General features: G+C 35.8%; 1 pseudogene; it reads left to right on the forward strand.

Moving 5' to 3' along the window:
• Positions 1-7,055: 7,055 nt before the first annotated feature.
• On the forward strand, positions 7,056-12,196 carry LOC113097396 (dual specificity protein phosphatase 12-like; annotated as a pseudogene).
• The last annotated feature ends 7,298 nt before the right edge of the window (positions 12,197-19,494 follow it).

Here is a 19,494-nt window from a genome sequence, read left to right on the forward strand (position 1 = left end):
CACACACATATTTGTTTTTGTGAAAAGTGGAGACATCCCATAGGCGTAATGGTTTTATACTGTACAAACTGTATATTCTATGCCCTACACAACCCTACATCTAACCTTAACCCTCACAGGAAGCTTTCTGCATTTTTACTTTTCTCAAAAAAAAAAGCGTTTTGAAAAATGGGGACATGGGTTACGTCCTCATAAGTCACCTCTCCTTGTAATACTTGTGTCATACCCATGTCATTATACAGAGTTGTGTCCTGATATGTCACAAAACAAGAGCACACACACACACACACACACACATACACACAGACACACACACTTCAAAGTCAGATCAAAGTCCTACTGCAAGACTTGTTGATTCTAAACAAACACATGTCTGAAACTTGCTCTTGGTAGGGTTTAGTTTATTCTTACTTATTTGGTACCATTTTTTCTTTTTGAGTTATTGAAATCTGATGTTTTGTTAGAAATAAATAATTAGTTTTATTTAATTACTTAAATAAGATTCGTCTGTAAGCATGTTGGCATCTTTGCATAGTCTCACCCAACAAAATGTTTATATATATATTCTACAATTTAAAATCTTAAACTCAAGAGGTTAATTATTAAACATAGGTTTATAGATTTCAGCCTATATGCAGCCATTGAGTACCACAGCCAAATAGTGGCTACTGATATTTTTGATATTTTCATATTTTTATACCATCATATGTCACCAGATTCAGCAAAGTCCCAAATTTTAGATTTTGGTTGTCTGAACTTACAGGAATTGTTTTTTTTTTTTTTTTTTTTTACTGACGTAAAATAAATAAAACATAACATAACAAGAGGTAAATAAAATAATCACACACACAAACAATATATATATATATATATATATATATATATATATATATATATATATATATATATATATATATATATATATATAATCGAATATAGTGATATGACATTTATTTAAAAACAAAACAAAATGGCATTACACCTGAGACATTCGTGCCCAAATTTGTCCACGAAAGACCAAGTAAGGACCGCTATACGAAGGATACTAGAGGGTTAAGCTGAAAAAGGAGCTTGGTTTTTTTTTTAGCATGCGAAACTGCTCTGTGCGTAAAAACGCGCCTAAACACAAATTACGCAGCTGGAGGCAGCGACTGACATCAGAGAGCATGCGACTCGCTGAGTGTCTGATAAAATCTTAAAATAGACTTCATATTCCTTAATTTGTCTCTGAATAACAACAGCATCTGGGGTGATATTAATAAACACAACAATGAGGGTCTTAATGAAAGCAAAAAAATGACTCCAGGCAGATGTTATGTGCTGTGACAAGCTCGAGCACTTAGTTTTGTGGTAAATATCCACACTTTAAGCACAGAGACCGGAATTAAAGGCTGTACATGTGATAGTTAGCTAATATTATACACTAAGTCATTCTAACAAAAGCCGGACGATACACAAACGTGAACGCAGTGTGTAAACCATTCTCAGGAAAATCATTCATGGTCAGAGATGTTAAAAAACATGCCTTTTCATTTATTTATTTTATTTTTTACTTTTCAAGGTAAATTACATGTCGCTCGTGATGGTTAAAATGATGCATTCTGTTAAATCGTTAAACTACGACAGTTACCTGACATAATAGCATCTGAAAAATAATAAATTTCACAACCGAGTTTGTGAAGTCTGCATAATGGGAAAAACGAAGTGATGAAGAATTTCATCACATTAAGACAAACACGAGTGTGCATACTTTTCAACACCACAAGAAAGAAATTAAACATACGATAAATCTGGATGCTGGGTTAAGTTACAGAAGAAAACTGCGCATGCTGGTGATCTGTGAGACCCATCGGGCAACATTCCCTCTAACTTAGTTTGATGACTGGGGCAAATGTAGATGTTCCTAAGTCTAACTGCATGACAAGAAAATAAATAAACATTTTCCACATGTAGTTAAAATATGTTCGGATCTTCAATGGGCTCGTAAATGGTTGATTTTAAATGCCTTCTAGTCAAAACTGTTGCGAAATAAATAAATAAACAAATAAATAACGCACAGCACACTGCTGTCCAGATACCAACTGAGAGCCATTAATAACTACTCGACAGCAAACAGTTTAACAAGAGGCGCTCTGGAAAGCTATAAATTACATAACCGCAATTAAAGTGCCAACCCCTGACCCTGACTGAGAGGCACAATCTTTATCACCTGATTTTAACATTGGCACTGGTTCCAAGTCAATACACATGACACGACTGAGCCGATAGCTCAAGCACGTACAATTTATGAGCATTTCGTCCAAAGTCCGTCGGAACAATCCGTACTTCAGATAACACACGGCACGGGGGGACACTCAAGCAGAGACATGGAAGGAAAATAGCACGACTTCCGGGAATAAAAAAGACGTAAAACTACGAAGCACTTACTAAAATGCAGATATGTGTCGTTATTATCCATGTTTGGAAGAATGTGAAAGAACTATCCAATTTTCTCGCAGAGTGTGTAGGTTTGTCGTTCTGGACGGCAGCATCTCCCCGCTGCTGTCCGCGAGCTGACTGAGGATTCGCTGCGCACACTTGGGGCCCCACCGAGGGGGAGGCGAGGGCCAGACCTCTCACAGTGACATCCTACCGAAGCTGTACAATTTGCAAAATTAAACTCATGCAACATACTGCACCCCCCCCCCCCCACCCCCATATGTTTCACAGAAAATAAAAATACAGAATTTTTATTTATTATTAATATTTTAGTTTTGTAAACTGTCATACCAACTATTATACAATTTCGGTCATATGCAACATACAGTTGCTATCTAGTCAGTTGAGTGCATACTAGCTACTTATCTTTTTAATTATTTTGCATTACTGTGATTTAAAATGTTTTAAAAATGTGTTAATAACCCATTGAAGATTTTTCCTACAATTAATGTTTAAAATACATTTTCAAAGTTGCTAATAAATTGTAGTGTAAATAAAATACTACATATTTCACACTTTATTCAATGTTACTTGCCTTTATCTGAGTGAAAATTTACACATCTGTTTTTTTCAGTGACTTTAACTCACTCTAACACTCATGTAGCATCAATAAAGCAATTTGCTCATTTACATATTTTCAGTTAGCTATAATATATAAATTAAAAGCAAGCAGGTGTAATGGGAAGTTTTCTTATTTAATTTCTAAACAGTAAAATTTTCATACAAATAAAAAATACTACAGTTTTTATCCGTGTAAAATAATCGAAACAGCTTTCATTAAACCTATCGACACCAAGTAATCATTGTAGATTAGCATTCTCATTTGTAGTTTTGTTGGGTCAGAGGATTTTCGTAATGTTCTCTGTTTACAAACTGCTAAGTGCAAGATCTGCTGACCATGGCCTTTGAGATTTTGGAGAAGGGGGAAAAAAAATTCTCCAAATTCCAAGCGCTCAGTCCCCACAAAGCTACCAGAGGGTCTGAAACCCCCTCGACGCCCCCCAAGATCTCTTCAGAGTGAGGGGTCATTTAAGGGTGAGCTCCCACTACCTCAGGAGGTTATTCAGAAGTCACCAGCATTCAGAGTTTTGAACTCCTGTTTTCGGAGGACACTGAGAGAGAGCGTTAGTGATGACCACTCTTGTCAGTCCATGAGCTGGGCTGTCGAATGGGAAAAGCACACTGGCTCCCATCCTTGTAAAAACCCAACATAAAAGAACACAGGGGGATGCTAACAAAGATGAATGGCTTCTCTTCCAACTCATTCCACACTAATCAGGGCCTTTTCATTTGTTCCCTGTTAGATAATGTAAATTTGTGGTGTCAAAGAAAGGGACTAAAAGGACAATTTATCAACCTCCCTTTTATCCCTCTAATGGAGCCACATGTTCCAGAGCATTACAATCGCCCCTGAGCTGCAAAGAATATTAGAGCTGAAAAGAGGGTAACAAGAATGAGGATTAGATTTCGGTGCGAACATGAGCGACGTAATGATTCCCGGTGATGTATTCAATCCTGTTGCTTCCGTTAATGAGAGAATGGCAAGCATGATGCTTTTCTTTTTCTCAGTGCAAATAGGTGTAATTGCTTTTAATACGGCTAATGGAATATAGGGAAATTAAAGGAGATCAGGCGGTCGAAAGAAAGCTCTAAATCACTGCAGATCTGAGAGACGGCTTGTGGGATTATCTTGCTGTTTGTCCACAACAATGGCTGCCAATGGACCATTCAGTTGCAGAGTGTTGGAGACCTCACCCTTGCAATCATCTATCACCAGTTAAAAGCAGAGCGGCCCACCCCTTAACCTAACAGTCAGTGCTCTGAGGCCAGCCGGGAGAAACGAGCAGTCTGGTCATCTCACCCTCAGACAACAGCCCGTGTCTGGGGGCACCATGTGGCAAATACAAACACAGAGCCAGACAAATGTGCCACAAACGTCTAAAATGTTCATCTTCAAGCTAAATATTAATGCAAGCAAGAGTGATCAATATTTATCCATATCAAACCCTCACTTGCCTTTTTTTTTTACTGGTAAAGTGAATTAGTGCTGCAATAATAATAAAAAGTAAATCTGAACAAAACAAGCCTAATTAATCATCTCTGGTCTTTGTCTTAATATTTAGAGCTCAATACAAGTTAAGATGAACCGACATCATTTGTGGCTGATTACCACAAAAATATTTTTTAATTGTCCTTTGTTTTCTTAAAAAAAGAAAAAGAAAGGAGGTTACAGTGAAACTTAATGGAAGTGAATAAAGTAGCTTTCTTAATTGGAATGCAGAAATATAAAATTATTTTGTAAAAGCACTTGTAGCCAAAAATATTTCAAAGATTGTAGCTAAACAGTTTCATTTCCCAATGACTTCTATTGTACGCATGCAAAATACAACAGGAAGCAAACTGTTTGGTTACCAAGATTCCTCAAAATATCTTTTATGTTCCATAGAAGAAAATCATACAAGTTAGGAACGAAATGAAGGTGAGTAAATGGTGAAATATTATTGGTTTTAGGTATTCTATGCCATGACGAAGAAGTAAAATCAGATTTTACACAGGTCCATAAAAGGTTTATTTTTTTATTTTTTTTCAGTAAAATCATATTAACTCACATATTATGTTCATCTTGTGGCTGTAATTTTGAGATTAAGCATTGAACCTTTATGGCCTCATTCAATTCCAATGAAAATATCCCACTACTTAGATTTTTCTTTTTAAAGAAAAGAAAAGACGAGTGCCACTTCATTTTTGTGTTAATCAATATAATGCCACAAGTGCTGCTGATTGAGCATCACTTCTATGGAACCAGGAATATTGCTTTAAACCCTGCGTGCAACAATGGTCAGCTTTTTATCTGATCGAGTGAAGTGAAAACCTGTTTGAGAAACAACCTTCCTCTTTGCTCGACTGATCATATCATAGGATAGATTGTGTGTGTGTGTGTGTGTGTGTGTGTTTGGGGGGTGGTTCTCCATCTGTCATACACTCATTAACAAAGCCCCCTCATGTTTTAATCAGACCCCAAACGCAAACCACACCCATGCACACACACACAAACGCACACACACTAGTGAAACCACGCCATGTATCATCAATCTCACAGGTCATTAATCTAAACACAAAGGTAAAACATGCTGCAATTTTTGGGTGTGAAACCTCTTTATGATGCAGACCATTTCAACAAATCACACACAAAAAAGCATATCAGTCTGCTTTAAATCAGGTTGAGTGAATGAGAGCAAGATTGCAAATTAATTAATTAATTAATCACTATATTTTATTGCATTTAAAGGTCAGCACTGGCCTTCAGATGTCTAATGAGGAGCCTAAATGCTGTTGCACACTTCTTACAGGAGAAAAAATATGACATTCACACACTTTAAAAAGCATAAGACAAGAAAAAACAACCACTTTGATCAATCTAAGGAGTTATGAAAAGAATTTGACTTGATCAAAAACTGTGTGATCCCCAGAAAACTGGGTTAAACTTCCAGCTCGGAAATCATTCCATAGTATTATGGCAGAGTGCTATAATATCAAATATCCTTCAGCTGCTTTGTGACCAAGTGAGAGAAGAGCCTTAAGCAAGAGATCCAGAGCTGACCTCCAGGAAGGACTGCCAGCGTCACCTCATGAGTGGCGTCCTGCTACTCTTTCACCACAGGATGTGCGTCATAAATCTTACTCAAGCCGAATGACAGACAAGCTCATGGGATGTGACCCATGACATACTGATCAACACATAAGTACTAAACTTAAACCAACATGCAGGCACACAAAGCAGCGAGACCTATAAAATATGTATCAAGGGAAGCGTCTTTGTGGAAACCATTGTAAACCCAGCAGACCAGCATTTAAAAATAGTTCAGAGGTTAAAGGTTTAAAGTCAAGAATGCATGTCTGAAACCCACCACTGATGAGTTTCTTCACAAGCATTTAATTGTTGGCCTTCAGTTGGATTCTAATAAAAATGAAATCATTTATTTATTTGCTGCAGTATGCTGCAGTCTGGTTAGACTAAATTAGAAATAATAAATTTATTCATTCATTCCTAATCTGACTAACTAGCAATATTCCACATACTATGAATATTCTAAATAACACCACTGTTGAGTTTCTCCACAGGCATGCATTTTTTTAATGGAAAACATGAGAATAATGAAACTGAAAGAATATCTAAAATATCATAATCCCTCCAATGTTAATGTGAAGTGAAAGTTTGTTAGTACTTCTGTCAGCATGATCATGGGATACTTTCTCTAGCGTCAGTAAAAAGCAAATGCTTATAAATAGAAAAGAGGAAAGAACTGAGCGATCAGAATATATATTACACAATGGTTTAATTAATCAATGTACGTAAATGCAGGAACACACTTGGCAATAAAGCTTTCGTTTCTTGAAGCACTGAAATAGAAACAGCTGAAGTAAGGCTACCCTGAGTGAACTTTAAAGAGGAAACAACAGGGCGAAATCAATTGTACCTTAAGAGCGCACACGTCTTGGGCTGCCAGCTGAGAAAAACTAATGTTGTGATGCATTCTGCTTCAGCTCTAGTAGAGTCATTTGAACGAATAACAATCATGAGCTCTGCAGGGAAGTTTCAAAGAGGCTGCCAAGGCCAGGTGCTTTTGAGGAAAGGTAATAGTAAGGAAGGCTATAGTAAGGAAGTTATTATACACAGTGGCCACAAAAAGTATTTGGACTTCTTTGCAATATACAAACTTTTTATAACATATAACATTTAAAATGTATTTTAGTAATATGTTTTAACATAGCACACTATTTCAATAGTTCATTCCAAAATGAAAATTTGCTGTAAATGTTCTCACCCTCAGGCCAACCCCAATATACTATAAGTTTGTTTCATCATCACAACAGATTTGGAGTAATTTAGCATCACTTGTTCACCAATGGATCCTCTGCGGTGAATTGGTGCCGTCAGGATGAGAGTTCAAACAGTTGATAAAAACATCACAATAATCCACAAGTAATCCAGATGACTGCATGCAGTCCATCAATTAGCATCTTGTGAAGTGGAAAACTGCATAGGAAACATGCATGGATAAAGTTGTGTGGATTGTTCGTGGATTATTATGATGTTTTTAACAACTATTTGAACCCTCATAATGCAATCTTTTCACCAAAACTGTTCTGAAGAAGACACAGATTCATCTACATCTTGGATGGCTTGAGGGTGAGTAAATTTAAATTTTTGGGTGAACTATTTCCTTAATCTAAACTTTTCATATAAATAAATTTCTAAGGTTTTAAATGATCAACCATGGATCAAATTGGCATCCTCAAAGCAAGCAGGCAAATAAATAAATAAATAAATAAATAATTGTCATACCAAAATCTATCTTGAAAAGTTAAGTGTGTTCTGAGGAAAGGTTTTATATAATTTATTTGCATTGATTTGCTTTCCTAGTTGTTTTTCATGCAAAAAATGCTTAAAAATGTTCATATAAAATTTTGCCGAACTAGTCAAACTGTCAAAAAAGTTTAGTGTAAGAGTGACCAAGATACCAGTTACAGCACAGAGCATTTTCTTTTTTTTTTTTTTTTAATAGTAAAGATTTCAACAATATTTTCAGTTCTTAGGTCTTCATAGAATTCAGAACTTCTGACAATTTCTGACAAGGAACAAATGTGACACCCAAAATGTATTCCCGTATGCTTTTATAAATTATTTTATTTTGCCCAGAAGAATCGTTGCATGTAAATGACATTTCCTTCATTGAAAATACTCAGTCAAGGAGGAACTTTCAACAATGATCTGTACTTTTCATTTCCTATCAATGTCCTGTTGCAAAAGCGAATGAAGTTTTGTAACTCTAAATTTCATGAATGGTGCAGGAGAACAACCACGAAGATTGCAGGAGAACAACTTGAAGGCTGTTGATGTCCGCACAGATGTTCATTTCTAGGAAGCATCAGTTCTTATTGCTTTAAGCCCTTAATCCTAAATCTGCCTTCCTGGGTCCAGACAAATTGAAAATTCTGGTGCAAATTTCTGATGCTCTTCCCAAAATCAATAACCCTAATCATCACGTGACAGCTGCTGACAAAAAAACCACAACAAAAAAAACATGTGTTTCTGCTAATCTGGGTTTCATGTGATAATCAGTTTTCTTGTGAATCCCAGGAAAGACATACGTGCAACAGGTTGGTCAGGGATTCTGAGGGACCAAGTGAGGCTAAGTTGAACTTGTCCTGAGAGGACCAGTCAGATTAAAGCACAGGCATCTGCTCTGTAATGGGTGCAGTGACTTGTTTATGTGTTCATCTAGATGCCATGTAGAATGCCTACTCCACCATCATGCTCACCGAAGACTTCTAATCCAACTGTAGTCTAATATATCTGAGAAAAGACATAGCTAACAGGAATGAGGGAAGAATTAGCATATATGTAAGTGAAAGAGACAGCATGTGCTGGTCATGAGGTGCAGTGGACTGGACTCCTTCACTCAAATGTTCTAGTTTTGGCTTTCATTAAGCACATGCAGGACAGCCAAAAGCTTTGCAAAAGGGGTAGATTACAGGTCTAGACCACACAACAGGAAATGATAGGATGCAAAAGAGATCAAATCTAGTACAGTGCAGATCCCTGAGTTGGCAATATTGTAAGGTAGGCTACAGCTACTGTAAAATGATGTTTTAAACTGATTATGGTTCTACAATAAATCTAGACCCTTGTTTCTTGTTCTCGATGAACTTGGCTGAACATGAAGATGGCAGATCACACTACAACACTAGAAAGGTCTGTCTAAAAATGGAGCAGATTGAAGGAGTGTTTCTAGGGCTTCATTTTTAAATTGTCATTTTGCCAGTGTCCATATCAATTACAGTTAGCTTAATGTCCTCGTACATTGAAATTCAATTCCATTTGAAAAATAATGATGTAAAAATGCAAATATCAGTGTCTTTATTTGCTCATAAACATGATTAATTTTAGAAAATAAATCACATAGACAGGAATGAAAACATATTCGCTTGCGATTCCTATTGGTAGAAATCTTAACACGTTTTTCAATATTGTAATATAAACATCAAGTGTTTATTTATTTCATATTAACGCCCTCTAGAGGCTTTGTGAAGCTTTAATAATAACAACGTTCTGCCCGGAACTAACAAGTTGACTTTGTTTTGTTTCTTATGAACATTTTACCGGACGTCCTTCTTGACAGCAAGTAGCACCTGCGTTTAGCGTTGATGTTTACACTAAAGTCTTCTTAAGAAGATCTGCAAACAGAATGATTTTGAATGAATAAACTCTACAGCTAATTTTAATGTTTTGTTCAAAACCTAGCCCAGGAAATTTAACTTAGTTATAAGCAGAAGTGTAGCTAAGAAACTAATTATGTATTAAGTAATGTGTATGTAATAAAAGTATGTAATCCCAACAGCCCATTAATTAATACACATACACATTCAGATAATTAACTATTTGATAAAGTATCAATGTATTCATTGAAATATTTAGATTCAGATTTTTACAATTAATTTAAAAAGCCATGTAAGGCAAAGCAGAAGTGCTGGGGCCTGTACCATGGTGGTAGCTGAACAAATTCAGAGTTACAGGATTAGTTTTGAGTTGACAAAACCAAACCTCTCCAATCCGGCTTTGTTGATACCATGATGCTGTTCATCAACTTTCTTTGTCAACTCAGGCTTTGATCCTGAGTTTGTGGAGCGCGTGTACATGAATGTGTGACATCACTGGCGAACAGCCAATCACGAGCCTTGCAACACAAAGCTGTTTGATTTACTTCTAGTGAGAGACCCAGCGAGATTCAAAACTAAAGGTTAAAGGTTTTGCTAAAGGTTAAGAGATTGAAGAATATGACAAATTTAAATGTCATATGAAAATGAAGGAGGACTTATAAAATAAATTATCTTGCTCCATCAGTGTAGTCACAAGTGGAACTTGTTAACTAAGTTTATACATTTGAAAAAATATAGTGATAGAGACTTGAACATGTAAGGTCAGATTTGTAATTTTTAAAATAGTGCAATCTTTTGATACTACAGCTTATTTACATTACATTATATGTATACATTAATATGTATTTAAAATAATTTATAATAACTGTTAAACTAAAATGGCTTAATAATGGATAAATAATAATATGAATCACAATAATTATTTAAATCATAAAATTACTCAGTTATTATCATTAAAGCCAGACTTCTATTTTTTTTTTTTTTTTTTTTTTTAGCATTAGTGACCTTTATTTGGAGCAAGATAAACTGGAGTGACTTTGTGTCAGACATGTGTCACTTCTCTCACATCTGATTGGTTCACCTTCAGTTTGAGACCTTGAATCCAGAACATAACCTGCCCCGGAGCAGGTTAGCCGTGCAGCGTAAGATACCATGGCAACGAACACCGATTAAAGCCGAGCTACTTTCATAGTACCTAAAACCCAGGGTTGGCGGAAACTAAGCTGAAACATAGCTGGCTAGCCACCTAATCCAGCTTCATGGTACAGGGCCCCTACTGTGGTGACTGCTCACCTGATGAAAACACAAGATCGGAATTTACAGGATGCATATACTATGCATATACTAACCACTTGTGAGAGCATTATTATTGAATAGAGTTCCACTCATTTTCTCAGAATGAATGAAGCATTTATGGACCAGCTGGCACCCCTTACGAAAGGAAAATATATTTACCAATATATTTCTTAAAATATATTGTGATATATTGTAATATATTATTTTCCCTTTTTAGGCGCCACAGATCTGTTATATAAACAGTTTAGGTTGAAGAAAATGACAGAAATATACTGGTTTGTACATAATTTCCTTTTTTGCTTAAAACAGTGTACTGTGATTTTCATTCAGCTTTCTACACCCTTTAATATGAATACACTAATGAAAGAAACGTATACAGAAGTCACGTGTTTCGATCAATTCAGAACTCCAGAATGTGCCTAAAGATGTCTTCGCTGTTGACCCTGCACAAACCCAGAATGCAGAAGCTGTATAGAGATGTAGAAAGTGCAGGTGAAATGTTTTTAGTTTAAAAAAAAAATCCTGTTGATATCCTCTCAAGTTATTTTGAATTCACGACACTGCAGTCACAACCTGCTGTTCTCTTGTTCCCTACAGATGCACACTTTTCCTTCGCTCCAGCATTCTCCGTCACTGTGTGGGAAGTGGAGCCTCTGCGTTCTCTCATAAGAAGTTGAGGATAGTGAGTGATAGTGAGGATCAGAGACAGTGCACATCTTACTTTATAGAGCCGGTGCAGTGGATGGAGCCTTACTGGGTGTTATGGAAGGACAGGTAATACCTCACTGCTTCACACATCTGGACACACAATTAAATAGAATTATCAAAACCTTGTTCTCAACTGTACATTTGTTTAATGCTAAGCATATATTCTTTGATTATTGAGAAAGAAAAAGGGGTTAGATTTAATATTGATTTAACCTTTATTTAAAAGGTTAAAGATATTGCATGATATTTTGTGCTTGGGAGGCCAGAGGTTGTATTTGCTGTGCAATAAATGTGTGTACTTTTCTGTTTCTTTGTTTTTAAATGACATTTCAAAGTAATATCTCTCTTGTGGCTTTTGTGTCCCAGGTGTAGCTCAAAGCTGGGCTCCTTTAACTGGTCTGGTGAGCAGTGTTTGTGTGGGAGCTGGGTAACACCAGCCTTGCAGATGCACAAGAACAGAGTGGATTAAGTCAAACACATCAGGATGTCTGAACTCAAATGACCCGCCATTAAAGATCTGTATCATATGAGTTTCTAGTGTCACAAGCTCCTTCAGAAATCATTCTCATAGGCTAATGTACTGCTCAGGTAACATTATTATAATTATCAGTGTTGAAAATCAGTGTTGCAATTTTTTCAGGATTGTTTGATGAGTAGAAAGTAAAAAAAAAAACAGTTTTAAATAGAAATCTCTTGTAACATGATCATTTTCTTTACTGTTACGTTGTCTTTTTTAACAGTTTAAGTGCATCCTTGTGAGTTTTTTTTTAGAAAAAAATCTTACTGACCCTAGGACTGTCGTAATAATATATCGATTTATTACACAATATATGTACAAGATCTCAATAATTTTTGGTGATGCAATATATTGCCCATTATATTTACATAAAAATGTGTAAAAAAATTTACATAACGTGGTGTAGTTGGTGCTAGTTCAAAATGCATATACAAAAAAGTTTAATCTGCAGATATGGCCTTGTTAAGTGCTTTTGTGCATATGGAATATGCAGAATACTGGGGCAAAATATCTCAAAACAAAAAGTTGTTATCGCGACAGGCCTAACTGACCCCAAACATAAGTCTATATTCAGGATATATTTTATTGGTTCTGTCTTTGTTCATGAGAAGCTGAGTATGGTTAATTCAACCAACTTTTGCATCACACTGTAAATTAACAAAGATCTCAATTGTGAAAAACATGGGTTTTTCCATCCTCTAGGTGGCGACAGATAGCTAGTACTGTACAGTTGGATTACATTTTGCGTGATAATCAAAACTGAGAAGGACAAAGGAGTATTCATTTTCGTTTACAGTGGTGCTATAGATGACATATGATCAGCATTTAATGCAAATGTAAGACTATTTGTCTTGGTTATGAAGTAATAGATGTGTTAGTGTAATGCGTTAATCTCTTCTAACAGTTTTGGCTTCTGGCTCGCTTAATCTGCTGCTGTATAAAAAAAATAAAAAAATAAACTGCTCACAGAAATTATAAATTGCACTGAAGTGCCACACAGAAAACAGTTCCTCCATTGGAGATCATGTACTGTATATTTGTTTGAAATGTAGCACTAGTACAGATTCATGACCATGTGGTTTCTTCCTGGCCCTCAGTTCATGGATGTTTATATGATGTTTATTGAGGGAGTCTGAGTGACATTGTGGGTGGTTATGGCATTGAGTTGTGAGATCCTGTTGTGTTTATGAGGGTCATATCCTTCATGTAATGACCTGAACTCTCTCTGTGAAGTGTGAAGGAGTGAAGGGCCACCCGCTGCACTCGTGCATAATAAGTGAGACTCCATCAGCTGAGAGAGGAGCAGGATTTCAGGAACACACTCCTCAAAATGAAATTCTTACACAGACTAGTGTTTTTGTTTTGCCAAGAACATTTAAAAATTAAAATAATCAAATTGGTGTTTTGGCAGGAATATACGTGGTTTATTTGGTTAGAGCTGAGATGGAGGTGTGGAAAAGCTAGGCGTCTGATTGGATCAGAGACTCACTTAAAGCTGTAATTCGGCACTTTTGTGCATGTACCAGTCTTCACCTTTTCAATAGTAGCAATTTAGCCTAAAAAAAACTTAGAGTAGTGTAAATAACAGTTTTTACAGACATGCCACACATCTGAAATTAAGAAAAGATGCTGTTCTTATAAGTCAAGTCGAGGTGAGTTTATTAATATAGTACATTTCGTACACAATGGTAATTAAATGTGCTTTACATAAAAGAAAATAAAATAATCATGAAAAAGAATAACGAAAATAAAAACGTATTTATTTTATTTAGACTTATTTAAAATGAATTTAAAACAGTTAAAAATAGAAAATGATTTTACTTAAAATACAGTGAATACGTAAAATACAGTGCAGTCGGTTCGGACATAGCACAGTGCTCATTCAAGAAATGCACAGCTAAACAGATGAGTTTTGAGTCTAGATTTAAATGATTTAATGTTTTAGCACATCTAAACTCTTCTGCAAGCTGATTCCAACTGCGGGCAGCATAGTAACTAAAGGCGGACTCCTCTTGTTTTGTGTGAACCCTTGGTATTCTAACTGACTTGACCCTAATGATCTGAGTGGTCTGTCTAAGTTTATATTCAGTGGACATATCTGCAATAAATTTTGGTCCTAGGTCATTGAGTGATTTATAAACGAGTAAAAGTACTTTAAATCCTAAATGTAACTGAAAGCCAGTGTAAGGACCTGAGGACTGGTGTGATATGCTCAGATTTCTGGTTCTAGTCAGAATCCTGGCAGCAGCGTTCTGGATGAGCTGCAGCTGTCTAATGGTCTTTTTGGGAAGGCCGGTGAGGAGCCCATTACAATAGTCCACCCTGCTGGTGATAAAGGCATGAACAAGTTTCTCCAAGTCTTGACTGGAAACAAAACATCTAATTCTTGCAATGTTTTTTAAATGATAGTATGCTGATTTAGTTACTGATTTGACATGACTACTGAAACTAAGGTCTGTCTCCAGAATCACACCAAGATTACTGACTTGATTTTTATTTGTTTGACCCCTAGAGCCAAGGTATGCATTCACCTTGAAAACTTCATCTTTGTTTCCAAATGCAATAATTTCATTTTTTTCCTTGTTTAACTGAAGAAAGTTTGGCACATCCAACTGATAATTTCATTATTGCATTGGCAGAGGGAGTCAATGGGGCTGTAGTCATTTGGAGATAAGGCTAGGTAAATCTGGGGATCATCAGCATAGCTGTGATAGGCAATTTGGTTATTTCTCATTATTTGACTTAGTGGGAGCATATACAGGCTAAACAAGAGCGGTGCAAGAATTGAGCCTTGTGGGACTCCACATGTCATGGACGTCCACTTAGACATTTGCTCTCCTAGACTCACATAATAACATCTCCCTTCTAAGTATGACCTGAACCTTTTGAGAACCATCCCAGAAAGCCCAACCCAGTTTTCCAGTCTCTCTAGAAGTATGTTATGATCGATAGTGTCAAACGCAGCACTGAGATCTAGCAATACCAGCACCGATATTTTGTTGAGTTAGAATTTAAAGCGAATATAATTTATTATCTTAATGAGTGCTGTCTCTGTGCTGTTATGCGGTCGGAAACCAGATTGAAAATTGTCCAGGTATCCATTTGAGTTTACTTATTTGTTCAGCTGATTAAAAACTACCTTTTCTATAATTTTGCCTATAAAAGGAAGATTTGATATTGGTCTATAATTGCTGAAAATGGTGTTATCAAGATTGCTCTTTTTCAGGAGGGTCTTAACAACTGCAGTTTTCAGAGAGTTTGGAAATGTCCCAGAAATAAGTGAGGCGTTCACCACTTCTAAGAGATCTGCTTTTAAGCAATCAAGCACACTTTTGAAAAAAGATGTGGGAAGTGTATCAAGGTAGCAGGTTGACGATTTTAGGTGCTGCACTATTGCTTCCAAAATTTTTCTATCAATTGCTTCAAAAGTAGACATATCTTTTTGAAACTGTGACCAAATCTGTGTGACCTCTGCATTGCTTGATGATGTGCTAATCACCTTCCTGATATTGATGATCTTCTCAGAAAAGAAGGAAGCAAACTCATTGCATTTGCTGTCTGAGAGCATTTCACTGGGATTCTGACTATAAATGGAACAGACAGTATTACCTTAATTGTGAAACTGGTATTGGCTGGGTGTGTGAGACTGAAGCACAAGAGAGTGTACATGTAGATACTGTACACTTACCTATATTACACTGTGTCCCAGTGTAAGGACTTTTTTCTATCAAGCATTTAATATCAATATAACAGTTGTTAAGCCTGGCTGTTAGCATTTTCAAAAGTAATTCCAAAATCAAAATGTTAATATAACATAAATGTGTAAAAGAATAAGACAATGTGCCACAGCATATTCTTAAAGGCATCCTGTTTACTGTTGAAAACATCAACTCTCCAAGTAAATACAGTTTTAAAGAGATTTTGTTATTTAGGACCCTTGAACAGTTGTTCAAAATCAAACAAAACTATGTCAGGAAACATTGTTCAAAATATATTTGTGTTTTAAGAAAGAAAGATTTAATTTTTGGGGGGTAAACTATCCTTGTAAAATGACCCACATATAATATTTTACTTAAAGCTGCAGTAGTAACTTTTGTAAAAATATATTTTTTACATATTTGCTAAACCTGTCATTATGTCCTGACAGTAGAATATGAGACAGTTAATCTGTGAAAAAATCAAGCTCCTCTGGCTCCTCCCAGTGGTCTATTGCCATTTGCAGAAAGCCATCCGCTCCCGGTAAAAAAATAACCAGAGCTGCGGTCCGTAACTTTGTTTGTGTTCAAAATGTAAAAAAAATTTATATAATAAGCGAGTACACCATGAATCCATTTTCCAAACCGTGCTTTTGGCTTGTCCTGAATCACTAGGGTGCACCTATAATAAGTGTTTATATTCGGACTATTTTAGATTGCTTCGGGGGCACCGCGGCGGAGTAACCCAGTACCTTTGTGATTCTTCATAGACATAAACAGACAGAAGTAGTTCCGGCTACAATGTTCTTCCGCAAGACGCAAGCAGTTCTGTTTATTAACCAAAAGTAATAACCGACTGCAGTCAAAAGTTACCGACTGCAGCTTTAAATTTTATATGCAGATGTGCATGATAGCAATACATATGCTTATAATGCATATAATTAACATTGGCAAAAAAATTTTCTTAAATGAGTCCATGTAGTTACACAAACAAGCTATAGACAGTTTCCCTCGTTCTTGAATGTGACAGCAGTAGTAAACCACAAAATTATATGGATCAAATGTTGAGCACATGGATGGAAAACAAGGAGAGGAGGATCTCTTGCAGAATTGCAGCTCTTTTATTTTAAAAAAAAAAAAAAAACACAGGAGAAACCACATGACAATATACTGTAGTAAAGACAAAGAACTGAACTGAATGAGTGCAAGATGTTACACAAAATAAAGTGATGTAAAACTATGGACAGGTGTAAGAAATCAATGAACAAATCAGTAACCATGGTAACAAATGTAAGGTGTCAGTTTTTGGTATTGGTATTTTCTCTTTAGTTTATCACAGAAGTTAAAAAAAAAATTCTGCCCTTGTTTTAAATGAAATGTTTTTTATTTTGATCTATTAATATTAATCTATAATAATAATTAATAATAATAAACTAATCAATTATAATAATTAAGATTCTGTTGTCCAAACAATTAAAGTGGCTGTCAATAAATATTTTTTAGGTAAGATTTTCTTACATTGTTGTCTTAGACCTAAACTATCATATGGCTTCAGAAGTCTTGGAAAATACAGTAGCACCAACACAATCACTGAAATTTATAACCATTTTGTGTTTTGGTGAATTGGTGAAATCGCATGAATTTGTACAATCTCATTTAGACATTTTTGTACGATCTGCTTGTGCTCCGCTGAGGGTTCGGTTTAGGAGTGGACCTTAATGTTTAGTTTTCCCCCCCTATAAATTGTATTTTTTCCATGAAACAGATTTTCATTTATGGGTGAATTATTCCCCACAGTGATGTTGACTACAAACCAGACTGCATTTTAAATTAACAGTTTAGCCCTTTACAATATGAAACGTCAATGTTTTCTATGAGCTTTTTCAGCAAGGCAAGAGCTGATTCTCAACTATATCCAGCACATTCCATTTTGTCCATGTGTCTCCAGCCAACCCTGTTCTGCAGTCCGCATTAAACACATGGCATGTATTAAGACACTGTCTTAAATAAATTAACCTTGGATTAGTTTTAATTCATTTCAGGGGATAGACCTCTTCATGCCTCGTCTCCAAATGTTCCCCTACAGAAATGTGATAGCACTGATACATGCTTCTTTCAACCAAAGACACAAACTGCAAGTGGCCACAAAGCAGCTGCAGAAAATTGAATCAAGCTGATCCGTCTGCTCTATCTTTAGCATATCTGGCATGAGCAGCTGCTCTCATTTTACACATATAAGGTCATCATACTCCACTAATGACCAGTTAGGCAATTTATTTGTACCTCAGACCAGTCATTTCATTAAATAATTGTTTAATGTACCATTTCATCTTTATATCCATCAGAAACTACTGTAATATTTCAATAGATAAATACTTCACTGTCATCCTTATGACAAAATGTGTTACTTTTCACCAAGTCAAAATCAACATTAACATTAACGGTTTTGAAAGGGGTCTCTCATGTTAACTTAAGCATTCGATAATATTTTTTTTTTTAAACTGTTATTTTGTGAAATATCATTACACTTGATCCTTCAGAAATCATTTTAATATTTTCGCATGTTGGAAACAGTCGGGCTACTTATTCATTTTGGCGAAACCATGATACATTTTCATTGACGAATAGAAAGTTTTGTCAGTTTTGATCAAATTAATGTGTCCTTGCTGAATAAAAGCGGTGTATATGTGGTGTTAATTTAAACAAATATTATCTAAAAATCACCAAAAATTAATCACTCAACTAATGATCATGAATGTTATTTGAGTGAAACTGGCAGGCTTTGTGTATTTTTGCATTTTGGTATTGCATTTGTGTACTTAGCCTTTTTTTATAATATAATCTTACAGTCCTTCATCGTTTTTTCTCTGGAGCTGTTTGATCTTTAATGCAGGATGCGGTCAGTGGAAAAGCACTCCGATTCCCCTGTGTCCCCCAGAATTTACAGCATCTTTCTCTTTGAAACCCAGATTTGTTTCTGCGGTTGTTGAGGAGGTAGACGTGAAAGCCCTAAAGTAATTCTCTCTTTAAAGGCAGGATTTTCTTCTGTCACCAAATGTAAACAGACTCTTAGAGGTTTAGTCAGTTACTGTGCTACTACAGTATAACTGATTCACTTATCAAATCATTAAGAATGCATTTGGAAAAAAAGTGTTCCTCAGGGTGGCCTCATAAACTCTTTCACCCCTATTAAAGTGCAATTAAGTCAAAATATTTTGGCATTTGTTGAAAAGGCTCAGGAGACATCCAATACATCCTGTGTCAGTGGTCTTTTTTAGGTCATTGGAGAGCCTCAGAGTCTAATACTGAAGAAGCTTGTGTTGCCACAAAGAGGATATTTGTGAGGTTTTGCAACGTGTTTTCAATTGAGAATTGGTTCTTTAAAGAGTTTTGCTGCAGTAAGCAGAGCACCAGAGAAACAAATAGGTCTACAAACTTGCACGACCTCAGATTAGCATTAAAAATTATGATTTAACTAAACAAGATGTATTCATTTTGCATCAATTGTTTGTTGTGTTCGTCTCAGTGTTTACAGTAGCATGATTCGAACAATAAGGTTCCTGTCTCCATCTTTGCTAT

This window comes from Carassius auratus, unplaced genomic scaffold (assembly GCF_003368295.1).
Source record: "Carassius auratus strain Wakin unplaced genomic scaffold, ASM336829v1 scaf_tig00216232, whole genome shotgun sequence".
In the NCBI taxonomy this organism is placed as follows: domain Eukaryota; kingdom Metazoa; phylum Chordata; class Actinopteri; order Cypriniformes; family Cyprinidae; genus Carassius; species Carassius auratus.